Source organism: Mauremys mutica, chromosome 5, assembly GCF_020497125.1.
Source record: "Mauremys mutica isolate MM-2020 ecotype Southern chromosome 5, ASM2049712v1, whole genome shotgun sequence".
Lineage (NCBI taxonomy): Eukaryota > Metazoa > Chordata > Testudines > Geoemydidae > Mauremys > Mauremys mutica.
The window spans coordinates 110,362,172-110,380,010 of record NC_059076.1 but is presented as its reverse complement, the minus strand read 5'-3'; the positions used below and the strand labels follow the sequence as shown (position 1 = coordinate 110,380,010).

Genomic DNA, 17,839 nt, shown 5'->3' with positions numbered 1-17,839 from the left:
TTGAATGTCTGTGAAAATATAGTATCTTAGATGTCTATATTCCTGTCTTTATTCCCCATTAATCTGCTCTCGTTTTGTGTTGAGAGTCTTATCTAGCTATCCTAAGCCTTGATCTTGCAAACACTTCCTACTGGGCATAGTACCTATTACTAATTGGGATACACCTAATGGGAGGTGTTTGCATGATCAGTCTAATAGATTGTAAGTTCTAGAGGAAAGGAAAAGTATCTTTCTCTATGTTTGTAAAGGGCTTTGTAATTTATAGCACTATATGAAGTATTTGTATTAACAACCATAAATTATAATATGGATTGAATGTCATGGAATTAACTTTTCTCTTCTGGGACTTTATTTTTTAAGGAGGTTTTATTTTTAAAAGGCAAATCTAAAAACACTTTATAAAACCTGGTCTCAGTCCCAGCCCTGGCTACTTTATTCTGCTTTCAAAGCAAAGCTGCCCTAAAAGGGTAGCTGCAGCTCCCCAACAAAGGGGAATCCTTGGATAGCACACAGCTGCAATGGCCAGCTCCATAGCCCTCCACATTTGGGGCACATCAGGATCAGGGCTTCAGAAGGCAGGAGGGGGTCACACAGAACGTATGCTACTTCTCCTGGTTCTCAGCTGGCAAAGCTGTCCCTGCAGGAATGCTGCAACTGATGTAACCCAGAGCAGCTGCTAGAGTCAGCCCCATTCTCCTCAGCTGTGCTGAGTGCTTAGCTCAGTTGCGCATCAGACCACTTAATGATGCTTTACAATACCTCTGTGAGAGGCAATAGGTATTATTACACGTGTTTTACAGATTGGAAAATTGAGAGACATAGATTAAGGCCCAGATCCACATGGGTATTTAGGCTCTCAAACCCTGGTTTAGGCTCCACTATGATCCACAAAACTCCTGCTCGGGTACTTCCTAATCCTGTAGGTGCCTAAGCTAAATTTTCAGGATACACATTCTCTAAGAGCATCAGTTTCTGTCTCTGAGCACATGCAGCACTGCTGCCTCACTCTAGGCATCTGGACATCATCTCCCACCTAAGCGTAAATGCAATCCCTGAACCAGGGGAATATAGAAATTCACCCACCATTCTTCTATGCAGGGCACATCTTATAAACATTTAGGCCAGTGGTTAGAGCACTCATCCAGGATATGGGAGACCTGGGTTCCAGATCTCTGCCTGAGGGAGAGAGAGGATTTTAACAGGGCTCTCCTATGCCTCTTAGGAGAATGGATATTCTGATGTGGGTCTCTCTCAGTCTCTCCTGGTGAAGCTATTCAACTTTGGTAAAAAATTAAATAGTCATTGGAGTAGGGAGATTGGACCCTGGGTCTCCCACCTCCCAGCTGGATGCCCTAGCTACTACTAACTGTGGTATGTAACCTGTCATTTAAAATCAGCCTTTCTACCAGTTTGACTCATTTGAATCAGTTTCTGTACCAAATAACTGGAGGATAGCTAATGTGATGCCAATTTTTAAAAAGGCCTCAAGAGGTGATCCCAGCAGTTATAGGCCAGTAAGCCTGAATTCAGTACCAGGCAAACTGGTTGAAAGAACAGAATTGTTAGACATATAGAGGAACATAATTTGTTGGGGAAGAGTCAACATGTTTTTTGTAAAGGGAAATCATGCCTCACCAATATACTAGAATTCTTTGAGAGGGTCAACAAGCATGTGGAGAAGGGGGATCCAGTGGATACAGCCTTTGACAAGTTCCCTCACCAAAGGCTCTTAAGCAAAGCAAGCTGTCATGGGATAAGAGGGAAGGTCTTCACATGGATTAGTACCTGGATAAAAGATAGAAATCAAAGAGTAAGAATAAATGGTCAGTTTTTAGAATGGAGAGAGATAAATAGTGGTGTCCCCCAGGGGTCTGTACTGGTACCAGTCCTATTTAACATACTGTACTCATAAATGATCTGGAAACAGTGAGGTGGCAAAATTTGCAGATGATACAAAACTACTCAAGGTAGTTAAGTCCCAAGCAGACTGCAAAGAGCTACAAAAGGATCTCTCAGAACTGGGTGACTGGGCAACACAATGGCAGATGAAATTCAATGTTGATAAATGCAAAGTAATGCACATTGGAAAACATAATCCCAACTATACATATCATAGAATATCAGGTTTGGAAGGGACCTCAGGAGGTCATCTAATCCAACCCCCTGCTCAAAGCAGGACTAATCCCCAGACAGATTTTTGCCCCAGATCCCTAAATGGCCCCCTCAAGGATTGAACTCACAACCCTTGATTTAGCAGGCCAAGGCTCAAACCTTGGCCTGAGCTATCCCTCCCCCCAATTTTGGTGTCTAAATTAGCTGTTTCCACTCAAGAAAGAGATCATGGAGTCATCATGGATAGTTCTCTGAAAACATCCACTCAATATGCAGCGGCAGTCAGAAAAGCTAACAATGTTGGGAATCATTAAGAAAGGGATAGAAATTAAAAGAGAATATCTTGCCTCTATATAAACCCATGGTACGCCCACATCTTGAATACTGCATGCAGATGTGGTTGCCCCATCTCAAAAAATGGAATTGGAATTGGAAAATTGGAATTGGAAAAGGTTCAGAAAAGGCAGGGATCGGCAACCTTTCAGAAGTGGTGTGCCGCGTCTTCATTTATTCACTCTAATTTAAGGTTTCACGTGCCACAAATACATTTTAACATGTTTAGAAGATCTCTTTCTATAAGTCTATAATATATAACTAACCATGTTGTATGTAAAGTAAATAAGGTTTTTAAAATGTTTAAGAAGCTTCATTTAAAATTACATTAAAATGCAGAGCCCCCCAGACCAGTGGCCAGGACCCAGGTACTGAGAGTGCCACTGAAAATCAGCTCGCGTGCCGCCTTCGGCACGCGTGCCTTAGTTGCCTACCCCTGGAAAAGGGCAACAAAAATGATTAGGGGTAAAAATCATCCCTACCAGTAGCACAAGCTATATGTAGCTCTTCAGGAACCCATACTGTGATGTATTCAGAGTTAGAAGAGCTCCGTTGTCCAACAGCTACATTTTGTATTTGTCAGGCACTAGATAACAAAGCAAAGTGATAACCCGACTGCTTGTGGTGCTCTCTGACTCATGCTGACAAAGTGGCTCTTCAGAGTGGAGAATGGTTGAGTTCTATAAATCTATCCTGACTCTTAAGGAATCTTTACCTGCAGAATTATTCCCCTCTAAATCAGAGACTGGAATCTTTGCCAATTCAAAGATTAGACTTACAAATCTGTCCTTTCTTCTTTTGTCCTTTGGTTCCTTCCTCATTATGGGAGTCACGTTACCTACATCTCTGGTTGGCAGTGAGGAATTAAAGTGGTCTCATCCTTTTAATTTGTCTCATCATGTTTAGAATTTTAAATGGTAGGACTTACAATCCTGGAACTTTCTCTGTTTTCAGTTGCTTCAATTATCAAAATGCTGAACAAGTCTCATGATTTCCTAAAAAGTGTGTGTTTTTGTAAAACAAGACACAAAAGAATCAGAATCAAAACTTTAATTTCATTAAGCAATGACATTATTTACTTGTTCTTATACTAAGTTCTAAACTAGTTTCTTTACTTCTTATTGAAACATGTTGTATAGAGGATTTCAACCAAAACAAAACCAGGGAATATTTATTTCCAACTCTACTAAACTCCTCTGATCAACCTGCATTGGTATTTTCATGTGAATGTTTTCTTTTACATTTGTTAATTCATCAAGTGCTTTACCTCTCCTAACATGCATGATGAATGGAAGCTGGTGGCTGTGCAGTGCATTTTGGAACAACTGCAACTGACAGACTGTAGCTTGAAAATGTTGCTGTTCTGTCCACATTTGAAAGATACTGAAGGACAGTGTGTAAGATAATTTTGCTATAATTTTTTCTGAAAAATCAAACTAAATATATTTAGTACAAGTAGAGAATAAAATATTTAGGGCCAGTTCATCAGCTGATATAAATTGATAGTCAATAATGGGGCTACTTTGATTATACCAGCTGTGGATCTGTCCCCTACGGTACATGAATGTGCCTAGGAGACATGGAAAGATTTAAAGAAAAAATGCTGGGATTTTAAAATATTTACTGTTTATCTGTCTTGCCTTTTTAGAATGTAAGCGCTTTGGGGCAGGGACCATCTGGTATTGTGTTTGTACAGTGCCTAGAACAAGGCAGCCCTATCAAAGACTGGGGCCTCAAAGTGCTACTGTAATAAACTAAAAAATAATAATTTGGTGTTAGCTTTGTACAATTTGACTCTCCTCTAAGGGGCAGATTCCGATCCCCTCACTCCACAAGCAGTGCTATTGAACTCATCTGAGTAAGGGCAGTAACACTACACCTCTACCCCGACATAATGTTGACCCGATATAACACAAATTCGGATATAACACGGTAAAGCTGCGCTCCAGAGGGGCGGGGCTGTGTGCTCCAGCGGATCAAAGCAAGTTCGATATAAAGCAGTTTCACCTATAACCCAGTAAGATTTTTTGGCTCCCAAGGACAGCGTTATATCAGAGTAGAGGTGTATATCTGTCTGTACAGAGGGAGGGAGGGAGAGAAGACATGAAGAAAAACAGTGATGATTAATTTCTCCTCAATCTGCTTTTGTACCCTATGTATAAAGCCAACTTATGCTCTTTTTTTAAAATACTAAAACTTGGAACTGCTCTTATGTTGGCTAGAAATTGTAGAAAATTTGATTCAATATAATAAAATCCTTCAGACGTTTATAGTGGGAAGTCACATCTCATTTTTCTAGAGTCATTACAAATCACAGAACAGAACTTAGATTGGCCCTAAGCACATAACGTTTTAAGAAAAGTTTACTTAGATAGTAAAAATAAAAAGAAGCCTGAGGATTCATACAATATGTGGCTGTGCACAAGTTTAAGGGCAAGGGGTCTCCAAATAGCTGTTTAGACAATTCTGATTGTCAAACAGAACTCTGCAAACATATAAAAATCTCTGCAAGTACAAAGAAAATCATTAGCTCATCCGCAGCCACTATAGAACTGGTATTTAGATCTCTACTTGAAGATCACTGGAAACCTTCAGCAAGAGCACATAATCTGTGCACTGTGCTCCTCAAAGGCTCCCAGGTGCATTTGCATTTCCATGTGTAGGTCATTGTTTTTAAAGCCCTTGAATGGCCTGGAGCTTGGTATCTTAGAGACTGCTTCTTGCGCTGTAATAGAATATTTATTTTCTCTGTACACAGGGAGTACTCCTAAAGACAAACTACTGAGCACTTTCAAGCGTTGGCATCCCTCCACTCTTGGGTTAGCTCCAGAGGTGAAAGTAAGCTGGTATGGGCCGGTACAGAGGACAGGTAAGAAAAGGAGACTGACTGAGGGAGGGAGAGAGAAGCCTGCTCCCTGCATAAGAATAGTTTAAACTCAGCTGTTCCCTGATGGTTCAGCCCCAGGGCTAGGTTTCTGGCATCCTTGTTAATTTCACTCACAGTAGCTGGGGGGAGGGGGTCGAGGGGAGGGTGTGTTTGACCATGGCAGGGGCAGTCCTTTTCTGCCCCCGGGATGAGGGGATCTCTCCAATACTAATATACACAACAAATACAAGCATTTGGCTGCACAGCTTAAATCCAGAGCTAATAAAAGCAGGTGGAAGGGGAAAACTCACTGTCACATTGGTTTCTCGGCTCCTCCCTCCCGCTCCTCCAGCCAGGCTGCAGACAAGGCTCTGCATTCCTTGCCCCCCACCCCCAGCAGGGGTTTTCCTCTAGGCTCTAGCTTGCAGTAGGGAGACTGGCTAAGATGCCTGCTGCTGCTGCCTGCAAAAGAACAGTTTAAACCCAGCTGTTCCCTGTACAGTTCAGTGCCCAGAGTTAGGAGCCATTTCTGGCATCTTTGTTAATTTCACTCCCAGTTGCTGGGTGTGTATGACCATGGCAGGGGCAGTTCTTTTCTGCCCCTGGGATGAGGGGATCTCTTAACCACAATCAAAATCAGGAACCATTTCCAAGTTCAAATCTATCCCATTCCCTCCCCAGCAGAGGATCATGGTTGTGATGTCCAAACTGCTTGCAGATCCTCTTTGAAATGTTACTGTTTAAAAAAAACAACACAAAAAACATTGAGAACATGGTGGAAAGATGTGTCATGATGATTAGGGCTTATTTTGGGCAAAGCAATTTTGCTAAAGCAACTAAAGATTCACAGGGAAAGCAAATAGCCCCCATAGACAAAATCACAAAGGGATTGGAGGGGAAAACTGAATATTCAGGGAAATTATTGTGCCTCCTTTGAAAGAAATAGTAGTTTTCATTCCAATCCACCCTCTTTATATATTGATTTAAACACCTGAAATGTCTTTAGGACATCGGATGCAATCTCAGATCTCCTTTTGTTTTGTCCTGCCTGCAGAGTGCAGAGGCTGAAATTCACAAAACTTTCTCTCAATATCTTGTATATTTCATGAAGGCTATTCCAGTTGTCCTTCATTCACTCCTGACTTCCCCCCCCCCACCTCCGGCTCCCTTCCTGGCTGACTGGCTGTGGTTTTTGCCTTGGTTACTTACTCCTTGGCAGACCCAGCCCAGCGGCACCTGCTGGATCTCTGCAGGCAGCAGCCCACAGGGGCCGGTTGCTGGGGTCACTGCTGGTCGGTGGCAGGCTGCAGCTGCATTGTTTGTGACACATTCATACACATACACATACATACAATATGTGTTACTATCCCGTGGGGAGGGCGCCGGTGCCCTTTTGAGGGGTGAGGGGACAGGGGAGATAGTATTTCTGCTGCTCCAGAGGTGAAAGTAAGCCGGTCTGGTCCGGTCCAGTCCGGCGTACTGGCAAGAGCCAGTACGCCGTGCTGGACCGCATCGACTTCCACGGCAGGGATTGAAAGGGCTCTGGGCTGCCCGCCGCCCATTGAATCCCAGCCGCAGCTGAGATTGAAAGGGCTCAGAGCTCCCCACCGCTGCGGGCAGCCCAGAGCCCTTTAAATCCCGGCCACGGCTCTGGCGGCCGGGCTGGGGTCAGGATTTAAAGGGCTCCAGGCTTCCCTCAGTGGCAGGAGCTCTGAGCCCTTTAAATCCCTGCCCCAACCCCGCAAAGCTCAGGGTTTCCCCTGGCGGCCGGAGCACTGGGCCCTTTAATTTGCCCCTGAGCCCCGGGGGTCTCCCAGCCACCTCTGCAGCTGGCAGCCCCTGGTTGATTTAAAGGCTCTGGGTCTCCCAGCCACAGCTGGTTCCCCAGGGCCTTTAAATCTTGAGAGGCCACGCCTCTTCCGGATGAGGCCACGCCCCCCTCAGGGCTCCAGCAGTACCGGTAAGTCCTGTAAGTTACTTTCACCCCTGGTTAGCTCCCTCTTGCAATACCTCAAAGTATGAATTTGGCGCCCATATGAGGCAGGATGAGGCGTATCTAGATGCATAGCAAATCAACAAGTGTTGCCAAGATGTAAGAAAAAAAACAGACACCAGAGATGGGTATGGTCCACCGAGGGTAGGGCTATGCACTGTTCATGGGGTTTAATCCTGTGTCCCATTGTCATTACTTTCCATTCCTGATCCACTAGCAGGTTGCTGTGTAGCACTATGCCATCTCTACTGTCTCTTTCCTTTCTCCCAAGTCCAGGTACATATTTTCCTCGTTTTCTCTAACAGATGCATTTTATAATTCCTAAGAGGTTGTGGAAATACATTTTTTGTGCTGTCTTGTAATTTAGACAGAGTATAAAGTATCTCTGTGTCTTCTTCCTCACATTGGTTGCAAGTTCTCTCCACGTGAAGCTTAGACTGTTTTGCACGTCAGTTTCCGCTTCTAATGTGCAGTCATCGATTCTGCATGCAGTGAGAATCTGCCTTAGTTCTGCGCATTTCTCTGTAGCGAGGTAGTTGTTAGTGTGATGTTTAATGCAGGGATCTGTAGTAGCCCAGCTGTTACTGTTTCTGATTTGTTCCTCCTTGTGACTTGGCTTTAGTGTTTAATGTGTGGGTCTACAATCAATATGGCTTTTTGCTTTTAGGATGAGCAGTTGGGAGGGTAATAGCAGGGATGGGCTTGTTTAAATGTGGTGAACTGGGCTGTCTGGATTCCTGTAAATGCACCAATGGATGACAAGTGATATAAATAAAGAAAATAGGGTGACAACCTCAGCCTTCATGTGCATTGTACATTATTTAAAGTCTTCCCAAAGAGATAAAAAACAGGACATAGAAAAAAGGACTTTAGGCATATCAGAAGGTAAGAACCTCATTTACAAATGATTTGATGGTAATTCTTAGCATTTACAATATGACCTTGGAAGAACGTAAGGCTGTTCAGTGGAAACACCCCAACTTGAATTACTGGATCAAAAGGGAGCATTACAAGCAACAACCTTCACCTGAAAGCCCGCAACTGGCCTGCGTCATCTGACTCGGGCTCCAGGGGCTCAGGCTAAGGGTCTGTTTTATTGTGGTGTAGACTTTTGGGCTCCAAATAAATCAGTTTCCAAGCAGATTTAATTTAATTGAGCTAAATCTTGAATGCTCTGTGGGTTTACATGCATGTCAGTGGAGACATGCATGTCCTAATAGAGGAAGGAGTCTTCCCTCCATAAACACATATAAGTGCTTGGGATTTGAGCCTTCCCCAAATAGTATTGCTCCAAGAGATAAACTGGAACCCTCACAACAAGGGTAGCCATGTTTTTAATATTTTTGGATTCTCTTCCCCTTCTCAGTGTTGATGAGCTTTTCCTTAAATATAGTGGAGCTCAAGTCCAAGTGAAGTTGGACCAAAAGCTTTAATCTCTATTGGAGGATCCATAGGAGCCCTGCTGCTGAGGGATGTACTAGATCAGCTCAATCCTAGCTATCCTTGCTGTATCCCTTCCTCCAACCAGTGCTGTCTGCTTGTGGTGCTCTGCTAGCTGCTCAAGCCCTCTCCCCTCCATCAATCTCTCATGTGTAACAAATGACTAGAGTACCTTTTTAAATGTACATATTGTACTGGCCTCATAGAAAAATAATTTATTTACTGGAATTTCCTGATGGCCTACGCCTTAGGTAATAGTGAGCGATACTATAACAGAAGGATAAATTATGATGCACATACATATAAGTAGGCTTCTGAAGAATACACAGCTCAATAATAAAACTTACAGCCCAGACAAACCTGGTAATGGACTGTAGTTATGCTTGGTTACATTTTCTCTCTTTGTTGTAATACATAAATACAAAGGTTTGGAATTCTTTCCCTGTGTGTATGTCTAGAAAGTACAGCACAAGCTGTGCTGCACGTGATGATTTGAGGTTGGGATTGGTTCAGATAAGCATGCAGAATCAGTATGATAATTCAAAGTCTAGTCAAATATTTGTGTGTGTACAATTGTGCAGTAAATTTTGCCAGAATAGATTATCTGGTCAGCAGCAGAAGTGAAAACACACTTATCCAAACATCTGAAGAGAAGGTTGGTTTGAGTTTGGTACAAAGTTTGGCACAGTTTTAGGGCATAGGGAATTACGGGTGAGCCTCATCTTGTGCGCATTTAACATGTATTAATTCAGCTTTGAACGGTTGGCAAAAAAAAAAAAAGAGCAAAATAACAATTTAAATACTGTACCTGTAGTGCGGGCGATTCCGCCTGCCATTATACTCAATGCAATTTTGACTATACGCGATTTTTGCTTTACGTGCTGCCAGCGGAACGTAACCTCAGCGTAAGATGAGACTCGCCTGTATGTTTTATCTAAACCAGTTTCCCTAGTTACAAGCGCCAGATGCTGCCATTCCTGGAAGTATCAACCCCTGCTAAAACATGTTCCTATTACAGTAGGACCTGCTATAGGACTGCCTAACTGGGCACACCATATATGTTCCCAATCTAGAGGCTACTGCCAGTGCACACTGGAATCTAGAACTTCCTCAGCTATACAGAAATATTCTTAAAGATATGCCTGTAGAAATTAATACACTGAGTGAAGAATGCCAAAGTGCATGGCATATTTTTAGCTCTTTGGGATGGAGAATGTCTCTATGTCTTTGTACAGTACCTAGCACAATGGGACATGCAGTAAATATTGGCAGCACTATCCGCCATAGCAAAGATTAATGTTAACATTTTATCATTCACGTTCAATAATGCATTTCAGATAAAACTGTTATGTATGAGCCACTTGTCCTATGGCACACATCTCCCGAGGCTATCACATAATTGGTATAGTTCATCAGGTTCATTGCTTACATCAAATGAATTGGCACAATTCCCCCACTCCTTCCTGTCAAATACAAAATGTGTCCAAGAAATATATGACTGAGAGTAATTATATTAATGGCAAAATATGCATTAAAATTATTTCTGAAACCTTGGTAGTTTTGAAGGCAGTACAGCATCAGCAAAACTCTACTCCTGTATAAGATTTTAATGATGAAAGCATTCTTCAATAACTTTTGTCCATGATAAATATATTTAATTTTTATGACCTGTACTTTGACTTTCCTTGGTCGAATTCAAGGACTCTGGAGTTGAGGGATCCCTCATGATCCTGAAGAAGGATCTCCACATGCCAACATTAAATTCTCTCTCTCACACACACACACACACACACACACACACACACACACACACTCTCTCTCTCTCTCTCTCTCTCTCTCATTTATGCTAAAAGCAAATTTTGCTCCAAAAAGTTGCTGCTGGGAAGAGGAATATATGGAAAGTGATTATATTAACTAGTGGTGCTTCTGTAGGTGTCAGCACAGCTAGAATCGAGAGAGAGAATCAGAAGGGATGTCAGGTCTTTGCTGACCCAAATTTAAGTATCAATAGTGATGGAAAACTGCTGTCAAAGGGAGATGCTTATGAGCCTGGGGAGAAGAGATGGGAGCTGAAACCAAAGGGAAGAGGCCCTAGGAGATATAAGGCTCTCAGATACTACATATTAGGATCTGAGGCACAGGTTACAATCAGTGGAACTGGGGAGCAGGAAGGAGGGCTGGTGCCCCATCCACAGACATATTGTGGGGCTGATCTATGTTTCAGCCCCTGTGCATTGTTCTTAAGCAAGTTGTTCAGCTCACTCACGCCAGGTTGGGCTCTGCAGGTGCTGGGGGTGAAGCTGGAGGTGAGAGTGGGACCTGGAGGGGCAGGAGCAGGCACCGCAGCACCAAGGATTGTGCCAGGGAGCAGCTAGGAGAAGAGGTGATCAGGCCAGGGCCTGGAGGAGCTAACCCCAAGCAAGTGAGACACGAACCACCAAGACCCACATTCCCTGCCTGGATCCTGCTACCCACCCTGCTGAGTCTTAGTAGCTTCCTCTCATCCACATTCACACCACCCATGCTGCTCCCCTTCCTACCCCTCACATCCCAACTATACCCTACTCCCCAGGCCTTGCTCCCCATACAAAGCATTCCGACTTTCCCCTGCTTCCCATGCTTTGTACAGTGCTTAGTACATTTAGGTTTGAGTGTACATCTCTGCACCCCACTCAAAGCCAGCTTCCACCACCCTGGCACAGATAGAGTATGGCCTTGTTCCAAAGGCCATAGATGCCAGTGGTAAGGCTTCATTACCTTCAGTGGGCCTTGGATGAGGCCCCAAATGTCTTGCCTAAGGATAAAAATGGGCAATCTTTGGCAGTCCCACAAATTTAAACCAGATCTCCTTGTCTTAAACTACAAGACCTCCTTCCGCTCTGGATGATGTAAACCCATTGCCACCAGAAATATAATTGACTTTCTGCCCCAGGACATATAATTGAGAATTTTTTTATAAAGTTGTCACTTAATCAAAGCCTACATGTCACTTGAGTCCTTGTTAATAAAGGTCAAAACCTTTTCAAGTCCCCTCCATCACTGTTACATGCCCTCATGGTGAATGAATTATTGAATGGATGTAGCTTGGTACACATATTTCATGCTGTACAAGTGATATTTGACTTTTTAAATCTGAGGAATATTTTTGAACTAAGAGGTAGACTCTACGTCGGCAATTGGAGAAGTACAAAGGAACTCTGCAAGCTGCATAGACCTAAAAATAAGAAAAGCCCCAAAGAGAGACAAGTGACCTGAAAATTTTACTCTAACTCCCTTATTAAAATGTTTGCATGTAATTACTGAATTGGGTAATTCATGAGAAGTCATGTCACTGTGCATACATTTTTAACACTCACCAGCCAAAGTGGGTAGCCGGTACTTAACATTTCTCCACATCCTAGATTTTAGGCCACTGCATCCCCTCTCTTAATTTGCTTGAGTATGAGTTAAGTATGATTTGTTTTGTATGCGGTCTAAATTACAGCCTCCTCTTACGGAAGGCCTAATGTAAAGCATTGTGCTAGTTTATAAGTTGCTATGTGCAATGACTCAATTCATGACTGTTCTGCCTGGGCTCCCTAGTCACTTTTCTGCCTATTTTCCTTATTTATTTGTATCTGTTGTCATTAGAAGTAGCTGTTACTATTTTGCATATGCATTTTACCATAAACCAGAAGTTTAGCTGCACATTAGCAGAGGAAATGATAGAGATGGGCTATAAATTAGAAGACTGTACACCTTCTTGCTTCCTTATTGCGCATACCAAGGGCTGTGTGTGTAATGCACAAATATGCACGGCAGCATTTCATGGTATAAACAAGGAAAGAAACAGTGGGGAGGTTACATAGTTACTCGTTCATTGTTTGTGTGCTGTCAAGCTGTCTGGAATGACTCATGAGCATGAGTGCCAACCTCAAGGCAACTGTCATGAAGCAGGCCACAAGCCCCAAATATCAAATGTGAACTCCCCAAGGACTAGAACAGCCTTATCATGGAGTCACAGAGAGTCCGTTGGGCACTCTGGTCTATCTTGGCACCGAGGCAAGCCTGCCGGTGTAATAGATAGTCCCTTACACCAAAAATCACAATAATATTCAGGTTACTTCCAGTCCCAAAGGACAAGTCACTTACCTCTGGTCAACTGTACTTTATCTCTTACTAAAGACAATGCTTGTAGCCAATCCTATAATAAACTAACTAAAGATTTATTAGCTAAGGAAAAGAAACAAGAGTTATTGACAAGGTTAAAGCAGGTAAACATACATACACAAATGAGTTACAATCTTAGGTTTCAAAAAGTAGTAGAATCTGCTGTAATGTGCAAGTTGTATATGACCTTTAGGGCTAACCCATACTGCAGCTTAGGTATCCCTTGCTTATGCTTCAAAATATTGCCCTCTCCAAATTCCAAGCAGCATAGTGATACAGTTGCTTCTGGGAAGGGATTTTTATTCCTTTCCCCCAGAGTTCAAACTGTGATGGGACGAGGGTGTGGGGGGAGCAAACAAAGTCTTTTGTCTACTGACATTCCCCAGTGGTTTGTCTGGTGTCTATAGGCATTCATTTATTGGGCACGAGATGACACCTCTGGTGATAAACTAGCATCTCACATTTGGTAATGCTTCTCTCCTGACTGTGGGGTTTACAGTCTTAGCAAACATTTTTATAGTTACAGAGCAAACACCACTTAAATATTACCTTGTACCATGGGATACAGATATTATATGTAAGATTAATACATGCAGCCTCCTAGAAAGCATTTCTAAACACATCCTTATAACTCTACTATCTATTTTAACAATAACAACACACAGGTGAGCCACACTGGTTTCCAGTTATGCATCTGTCAGTGTTCATTGAGGCCTAGGGACCTTGGCATGAGCTGGCACCTAGTCTGCCAGCAACATGTGCCCACTAACTTGCTAGAGCCTAGTGCGGTGACTCCATGGGTAGAACAAGAAACATCCAGACTCTGGAGTGTGGCAGTTACTGAGCATACTCAGTAGCTATTTTGATGCTATGTAGAAACAAACCACTTCACCATCTGATGGCTGAGCCAATTGGAGCTCAGTGAGGAGAAAGCAAATAGGAGACAGCCTGGGGGAACTCAGCAACTGAATCATGCAGGGATCATGTGAGGTCTGTGTCACAAATGCTGTGCCAATCCCTTATCCTATTGGGAGCCAGAGAAGGAGACTGGAAGTTACTGCTGATTGTGAGAGTTTAAGACTTGTTGTTAGAGATGCGGAGAAGGTGGGAGGAGACTGTAGAACTGCCAACCCACTCTAGCTGTAAGAAGCTCAAGGGACATCTTTTCACACACAAACACACACACACTTTGAATTGCATACATTGCATACATTTCAAGATAGGCTGAGGAATGACCCCATGAGAAAATAGGAGGCAAGTTTATGTATGCGCATGTACACAAGCTTTACATGTCCTAAATATTTTGTAATAGCAATAAGTGTGGAAGTTTGAGTGAGAAACACCAGAGAGCTATCACAGAATAGTTGTTTGAGAAACATTCACAACCAATTCAAATATTGCTTGTGGGATGGGTTGTACTTATTAAATGTTGTTTTTTAAGAAATTTTGTGTCACTCTTTTTCTCTCAGAAGTGTAACTCTGTATAATGTTACATCTGTGTCCTGAAAACAGTGAGCTCTGGCCGGTGCTTCAGCAGAAGAGTAGGCTGAAGTGAAGGAAAGAGGAAGTAATCACACAGAATGTTCTATTAGCCTCTTTCCTGTTACAGTCCCCTAATGAGCTCTCTGTGCACCACCCTCATATCCCCCTCTATTTCAGGGACATAATGGAATCCCTTCTCACGTTCTCTCTAATGCCAGGGTCTCTCTGTGCTCCTCCATTTCCCTCTCACACCACACCAGGGTCCTTCATTCTCTCACCTGCTGTGGGGGTGTCTCTATGACCCCCATTACCACCCCTGGAAGGAGGTCTTGTGTGCCTCCAGTCCTCCCATTCTTTCTCTCTTTCAAGGGGTCAACATTCTAAACTCAGTTGGGATATGAGGAGAGATGAGATGGGGTGTGTTATGCTGGAATGTGCTAATTTCTACCATCAAGCAGTTCTTGGATCTATCAAAGCTTTTGGCTGTGCTAATCAGAGACAGGGATACCATATGTCCCCCATTTGGTTTTTGCAATTTACACCAAAAATCTGCCCTGCCCACTGATATCAAGAGCATTCCCTGACATTTTGGAGGGTTATTGGTTTACATCCAAACAGCACAATGCCATCAAACTGACTAACAGCCTCACAAGCCTAGTAAACTGTGTCTCAACTAGGGGATACAACTTCTCCTCTTTCCTTGTGTTCCAGCTTAATAGCAGAGCATATTTTTTTACAAGTCAGTAGGTCACAGTACAGGGTTGCATTCACTGATGCCGATTTTGAAATAGACAATTAAATACAATAATTGGCTAGTTGAATGCTGAAGAACAAGCTATAGAATGTGGCATGCAAGTGATTAATGGGACCCAGCATTTAGCTTTAGCTGTGACGGGCATTGTAGAAGCACTTTAGATATAGCTAGACAGTAAGTGTGACACTTAGCTCATTGTTTTCATGTCCTTATGAAATGTGAGCCATAGCGTGGTTAAATGTGGAGGCCACAACTTTCAAAAACCCTTAACCAATGGGAAACCACTCTCCAAACTACCCACTTCCAGGGTGGATTTTAACTGGGCACCAATGGCCCAGGTTCTACAAGCCTAAGGATGGGTATGAGGGTAATGCTTCCTCTATGTCCTCAGGGGACCCTGGCTGTGTGACACTCCCCTGGAGTGCCCAGAATGGTAAGCCACTGTGTTACCCCTGTGCCTCAGCAAGAGAGAGCTTTGCTGGACTTTCACTTGTGAGAGTCAGTTTCCTTCCACACCAGGTTGTCCGCCTCACCAGCCAACTCCTTGAGACTCTGCCAGTCTTAATCTTTCTTTGCAAGAAACATTCAGTGAATCCCAGTTCCTGAGTTTCCCAGAGACTGCCTCCACAAAGTATTTTAAAACATATTACCAGCACACACACACACACACAAAACTCTTTAAACACACCCTATACATACCTCACACAATGACATTCATGACCAGCATAGCAACAGTTTTTATATGAGACTTTACAAGAGTCTGACGCAAGTGCGTTGGGTGAACCCTTTGCCAATTGGCATAAAAAACCTCTTAGGGTCACAGGCTGGCAGGCAGAGTCCCAAAGTGCACCCCCTCCATCATGTTGGAATAAGGAGAGCGAAGATGCGGGACACCCCAAACTGCATGAGGCATGGAGACATAGTCTCTCTGCATGTAGTGCCATGCTCCCCAGGACCTAGCAGCCCATTGGGTTACAGGGACCTCACCTCAGCTCTTCTTTAACCCACCAAAGTTGACAGTGTAATGTAACCCCCAGCCCCCAAAACCAGACCTCAAGTGATGCCAGTTGGAAACTGAAATAGCATAATAGCTAATAAAAGCGTAACAGCAAACAGAGCCCAAATAATAAATAAATAGCAAACTGAGCCCAAAATGGCTACTCACCATCAGCAAGAGCAAGCAGAAGCTACTCCCCCTCTCCACACCCCTTGGCAGGTAACAGCCACTCAGTTGGTCCTTTATTGTCCCACTGTCCAGTGGCCGCAGGAGTGAGCGGGCCAAGCTCTGTTACTTGACTGCCATGTCAGAGAGCCCACCCCACCATTAGAGGGAGGGAATGAGACAAACAGCACCCTCCCCCATACACACACACTGCAGGGAGGGTGAGCCAGGGTGTGTGTGCTTAGTACTGCCCCAGCCACTCTCCCTTGGCATCTCCTTGTTCTATCCAGAAGGGGGGGGTGTTGGCAGTGCCTCTGACCCAGCAAAAACACCCTGTTCTAGCGAAGCGAGTAATTGCGCTTGCCTGAGAAACTAATATGAGTGTTACCTTGAGGCAGGCCTGTTGCTACAGAGAGGCATTAAAGGGTGCTCCCAGATCAGTCCCACAGCCTCCCCCATACCTAGCCGACAGGTCAGAGGATTTAAAATGGAATCCTGCTGGCTTCCAGGCAACAGAGGCTGCTATAGCTCTGTTCACAGCAGCAGGTAGCAGCCTCTGCTACAGCCTCACTGTAAATCAGAGAAGAGACACAAGAGGATCACCCCCTCAGTTATGGAAGGGACCTCCTAGCGAGGAGAGGGAGACAGTCCCAGATGGGCTGGGTGAGGTGGGAGACCCTAGAGGAAGTTGAAGTTCCAGATCAGCTGAAGGACTCTGAGTATGCTAGGTGTGTGCTGATGGGCAGCTGGACTACATAAGGGCAGATGGAGAAAGGTGTGGATGGAGGAAGTAGCCTAGAGTTGTGGGGTGGAAGAGGGAGGAGCCAGACCAAAAGAGACAACGGTTTTTTTTCTTTTATTGGTTTTATAAGAATCTGGATTCTAAAACATTACAAAAATAGGCCATCTGGTCTAGCTGGTTGAGATTTACTGTCTCAAAAGATGAGATTCTGTCAGACGTGGGTAGGAGGTTGCTAATGGGAACCCAGCATCCCTTTGTAAGGGGAGGAGGCAGCATCTGCTTTGCTTTTATGTTGTTCTACAACATTGATTTTGGCTGTTTTTATGTTCCGTGTTTCCACAGCCATCTGATGGGAGCTACATGAAGGTGCATTTGGGCATATTTTTGCTCCAGCAGAACATCCTGGCAAGTTCTCTGACTGCAGGAGTGCAGATGAACACCAGCTGGGCACTTACATTTTTTGGCATAAATCTTTTGTTTTGAAATGGTTTAAAATTTTCTAACAATGCACGTAGTGCAACACTTTCCTGGGAGGACTTAAGTGCCACCCCAAAATTTCTCACAGCCTTATATTGGCTTGGTGGGGTGCAAGCCTGGTTCAAGATAGCTACATTAGCCCACCGTAACTTGCTGTTTTTGTAAATCACCAATTATTCTCTGTTGTGATTGCACATGCTTGAAGAGAGCTTGAAGAGATTTTTCACGGTGTGTGTCTGAATTTACAGGAGAGGATAGACATGTTTCCTGCAGGGTGTTCCAGTGGCCAGTATGTCAGTCTGCGATTCGGTGTCTTAACAGTAATCAAG

The 17,839-nt window shown here is 43.7% G+C and overlaps 1 long non-coding RNA gene across 1 annotated transcript; it reads left to right on the top strand.

Moving 5' to 3' along the window:
• Positions 1 to 1,233: 1,233 nt before the first annotated feature.
• On the top strand, positions 1,234 to 17,557 carry LOC123371492. Its single transcript, XR_006579809.1, has 3 exons — positions 1,234 to 1,371; positions 5,204 to 5,314; positions 17,376 to 17,557. It is a non-coding gene; the product is annotated as an uncharacterized LOC123371492 (long non-coding RNA).
• Positions 17,558 to 17,839: the final 282 nt, after the last annotated feature.